The sequence below is a fragment of the Carya illinoinensis genome, chromosome 1 (genome assembly GCF_018687715.1).
Source record: "Carya illinoinensis cultivar Pawnee chromosome 1, C.illinoinensisPawnee_v1, whole genome shotgun sequence".
Taxonomy (NCBI): domain Eukaryota; kingdom Viridiplantae; phylum Streptophyta; class Magnoliopsida; order Fagales; family Juglandaceae; genus Carya; species Carya illinoinensis.
Window position 1 is genome coordinate 29,270,964 of NC_056752.1, and position 5,154 is coordinate 29,276,117.

The 5,154-nt window shown below is 41.1% G+C and overlaps 1 non-coding gene across 1 annotated transcript; it reads right to left on the reverse strand.

Annotated features, from left to right (window-relative positions):
* Positions 1 to 3,860: 3,860 nt before the first annotated feature.
* On the reverse strand, positions 3,861 to 3,967 carry LOC122294123. The gene has a single exon (XR_006237519.1). It is a non-coding gene; the product is annotated as a small nucleolar RNA R71 (small nucleolar RNA).
* Between the last annotated feature and the right edge of the window lie 1,187 nt (positions 3,968 to 5,154).

Consider the following 5,154-nt stretch of genomic DNA (forward strand, 5'->3'; position numbering starts at 1 on the left):
ATTGTCTCACTCTAACATGCATCAATCAAAGCCCATATCCACTCCCATGGCTATCTCGGTCAAACTCACTACCCTTGATGGCAACTCCTTTGAAGATCCTCAACTTTATCGTAGTGTTGGAGGAAGTCTGCAATATCTATCCTTTACTCAACCAGATATTTCATTTGCTATTAACAAGGTTTGTCAGTTCATGCTTAGTCCCCGTTTACCTCATTGGCAAGCCATCAAGAGGATTCTTCATTATCTCTAGCTCACTCCCAACTTTGGTTTGCATTTTTCTTTTGCCTCTTCCTTGGCTCTCATTGCCTACTCTGATGCTGATTGGTCTGGTTGCCTAGATGATAGGAAATCTACCAGTGGTTTTTGTGTTTATTTTGGGAACCATCTTGTGTCTTTGGGCTCTAAGAAGCAACTCACTATTACACGTTCTTCTATTGAGGCTGAATATAAAGCAATAGCAAATGTTGCTTGTGAGCTCATTTGGTTTCAATCTTTGCTTAAAGAACTTGGTATCTTCCTTGATAATCCACCTACACTTTGGTGTGATAATATTGGAGCCATATACTTATCAGTTAATCCTGTTTTACATTCTCGTACTAAACATATTGAGCTTGATTACCACTTTGTATGAGATCATGTGGCGGCCAAAGCACTTCAAGTCTCCTTCGTGTCAAGCAAAGACCAACTGCCAGATTTACTACACTGCAATCAAGCCTCACTATCCTATCAATGCCCCTTGCATCAAGGGAAGCCATATATATTAAATCTATTTCACCAGAGGAATTGCTCACAACAGACTCTACCAATATTCCTTCAAGCACAACTGAAGCACTTGCCACATCACCAAGCAGTCATAATTAGAATGTACTAGATGATTCTAGATAGAATCTTTTCATAACAGAATTTGTCTTGAGTGGTCTGTATCTTCTATAAATACAGATGTAATATTGAGACTTTGTATGCAAGAATGAATACAATAGCTAGAATTGTCTTTTGAATTTATTTTCCCTTTTGTTACATTCTGTCGAAGACCTATTGTTCTATTATGGTATTAGAGAGTCTTCAAGGACTAACTTCCATTCTCTTCTTCCTCACTACAATCATGGCCGCTGAAAAACCCAGTCACACCATCAACCCCATAGTCATCAACTTTGAAAGATAACATGGAGCCAAGCGACAGCAAACATGAAGGCTTCGGGAATGCCTGAGGGGGAGCCTACACCGAGGAAGAAAGGAAGAGCATGCAGGACGTCCTCCTTCCTCCACATGAGTGCACCCCAGTATATGAGCTTATTTGGGACAAGCATGCACTTAGGAAGGTGGAGTCAAACGAGTCGCTAGAGCTAGTTCTTCTGGACTTGAGCTGCCTTGAATCCACCTCTAGGATTGGCACTGGGATGACTCTCGAAATAAGTGATGCCATGCAGCAGCTCCTCATGGAGCATCGGGATGTCTTTGCCTAGAGTCACGAGAACATAAAAGAATGATGAGTGTGAATCTCGAGGCTAAGGGGGTAAGACAAAAACTTTGAAACGTCAGCACATAGAAGAACGCTGCTATCGCCATAGAAGTCGAACAATTACTGACAATGAGGTTTGTACAAGAGGCTCATTACCAGGACTAGCTATCTAATGTGGTGTTGGTAAAATAGCAAAATGGAAAATGAAGGATGTGTTTGGACTTCATTAACCTGAATAAGCCCTGCCAAAAGGACAGCTTCCCGCTTCCCCGCATCGACCTGATTGTTGACTCGACGGCGGGTCATCGTATGCTAAGCTTCATGGACACCTACTCTGGGTACAACCAAATTTGCATGAATCTGGAAGACAAGGAGAATATGTTGTTCATCACCTACCAAGGGCTATACTGCTACTCTGCCACTAGGGGTGTCAAATCGTGTCAACGGGTTGTGTTCGTGTTGTGTCAATGATGGCTTGCAAAATTTCATATTGCAGATTTTACAAGTTTGCTCGAGCGGAGGCTTTTGGCCGCTCGAGCGAATTCAGGCAGATTCAAACGCTCGACTGCCGCTCGACAGGGAGCTCGAGCGGGTTGCTGAAAAATGAAGATCGCTCGAGCAGAGACATTGGCCGCTCGAGCGAAATCAGGCAGAGTCGAACACTCGATGTGCGCTCGATAGGACGCTCGAGTGAAATCAGGCAGAGTCGAACGCTCGACGCGCGCTCGACACCCCGCTCGAGCGAACATCGTATTTTGACAGATTTTAGGTTTTCCGCCGTGGGACCATATAAAAGGCCATTCTTCACTCTAGAGCCGTGGGTTTTGACTGGAGAACACTCTTTGGGAGAGAAAAACATAGCTAGAGGGATTCAAATCATTTGTTTTGGAGACGGAATTCCAATTTATTGCACGTACGTTGGATTCATACACGAGCACGGACGGGAGAAAGGCGTTGAATCGTTCTCTTGAGCTTTTGACGACCAGTTGAGGCTGCAAGGAGGATTTTTCAGTGTTTATTTTCTTCTTCCCATCTTCTCAGAACAATTATGGTGAATTCGTTTATGTTGAATTCCAATTCTAGTATGAGCTAAATTTTCTTCTTTCTAGGAAAACGATGTAACCTAATTCCGAACTATGCTTGTTTGTCCATGCTAATTTAATGAAATTCTCTCTTTGTTTATCTGATTTATTCTGAATTTATTGCTTCTAATTAACTGGCCATTGATTAGATGATTATTAATCTTGTGATTTGCTATCGAAAGAGGGAATCATAGGGTAGATCTTGGATATTTCAGCATAGGTAAGTATAGAGATCGAAAGACTTGTATGAACCTGTGTAGTAATTAAATCATTGGTCTTATTGCGTTCTTGATTATTTAATTTGCATACTCTTGTGTGAATTGATAAACTAGAATCACTTCCAATTGACTATCGAAAGAGGCTTTTGGATGAATTAGAGATTTGCTAATAGACAAAAGAGGTTTAAGTTAAATTAGCTGGATGAGAAAAGCATAGTGAAGAATTATGGTGAAATCGATTTCCTAGAAGGTTTCTTCCCCATTGAATTTGATCTTTGAAAGTCAGTTTTATTTTCTTTGCTTATTTCTCTTTGAGTTGATCTAAGTTTATTTGCAACTACAAAAACCTTAGCGATTCCTCTAGATAAAATTGAGATTAGTAAAATTTTGGTATTTGGCAAGAGTAAGGTACCAATCCCTGAGGACGATACTCTACTTATTACTTTACTATAAAACTACGATACTGTGCACTTGCAGTTTTGCACCGACCAAGTTTTTGGCGCCGTTGCCGGGGATTGGTTTATTCTTATTCTTTTCGTCAATATCGATACAAAGTAATCTTGGTTTTAATTTAGAATTATGTTTTAATTTGTTCTACAGGTGTGTTTCTGACATTGGATGCGCCGTACTAGATCTCGTGACATTATTCCTGTTGATCCGGAGATTGAAAGAACTCTTAGATCACTAAGAAGAAATAAGATACTAGCTATGGCTGAAGAAGACCGTGAGGTACTACTACGCACCTTGAAGGACTATGTACGGCCAGTTGTGAATGGAAATTACTCGAGCATAATGCGCCAGCCAATCAATGCCAACAACTTTGAGCTCAAACCAGCTTTGATTAGCATGGTGCAGCAGGCTCAATTCAGTGGATCACCACTTGATGATCCCAATATTCACTTGGCTATGTTCTTGGAGATTTGTGACACTGTGAAGATCAATGGTGTTACTGAAGACACCATTAGACTGAGATTGTTTCCCTTCTCTTTGAGGGACAAGGCTAGAGGTTGGCTACAATCTCTACAACCGGGAAGCATCGTTAGTTGGCAGGACATGGCTGAGAGGTTTCTTGCTAAATTCTTTCCTCCTGCCAAAACAGCCCAACTCAGGAGTGAGATTGGCCAATTCAAGCAAAATGATTTTGAGTCACTCTATGAAGCATGGGAAAGGTATAAGGACTTGATTCGACGTTGCCCACAACATGGATTGCCAGATTGGTTGCAAGTTCAGATGTTCTATAATGGGTTAAATGGGCAAACTCGAACTATAGTTGATGCTGCTTCTGGTGGAACTCTGATGTCGAAGACAGCTGAAGGTGCTACTGCACTTTTGGAGGAAATGGCCTCAAACAACTATCAATGGCCAACTGAGAGGACTTTGGCTAAGAAGGTAGCTGGAATTCATGAATTGGAGCCGATAGCAGCTCTTTCCGCTCAAGTAGCTACTCTATCTCATCAGATTTCAGCCTTGACAACACAAAGGATACTACAAAGTACAGAATATGTTGCATCCACAAGCATGATAGTTCCAAGCAATGAGGCGAGTCAAGAACAAGTTCAATATGTCAACAATCGGAACTACAATTATCGTGGTAATCCTATGCCAAATTACTATCATCCAGGGCTTAGAAATCATGAGAATTTGTCATATGGAAATACCAAGAATGTGTTGCAACCTCAACATCCTCCAGGATTTGATAGCCAACCAAGCGAGAGGAAGATGTCACTTGAGGATGCCATGGTTTCCTTTGTTCAGGAGACCAATGCAAGGTTTAAAAAGACTGATTCACGGTTGGACAACATTGAGACTCATTGTAGCAATATGGGAGCTGCTATAAAGAATATTGAAGTGCAAATTGGGCAACTAGCCACTACCATCAATGCCCAACAAAGAAGAGCTTTTCCCAGCAACACTGAAGTGAATCCAAAGGAACAATGCAAGGCCATCACACTTAGGAGTGGAAAAGAAATAGAGAGGTCACCATTGAAGGAGAGCAAGTCCACCCCTACAGCTGTGAACATTGGCCAAAGCAAGAATAAAGTAGAAGAAGATGAGATTGTCAATGATACACTAGAGGAGACCGACTTTGCTCCTACAATTTCATTTCCTGACAATCCTCCTATTCTTGCTCCTCCACTTCCTTACCCTCAGCGTTTTCAAAAGCAAAAACTAGATAAGCAATTTTCTAAGTTTTTGGATATTTTTAAGAAAATTCACATTAATATTCCTTTTGCAGATGCCCTGGAACAAATGTCAAATTATGTCAAATTCCTAAAGGACATCATTTCCAAGAAGAGAAGATTGGAAGAGTTTGAAACAGTGAAGCTTTCTGAAGAATGCAGTGCTATTCTTCAAAAGAAATTGCCTCAAAAATTGAAAGATCCGGGGAGTTTCA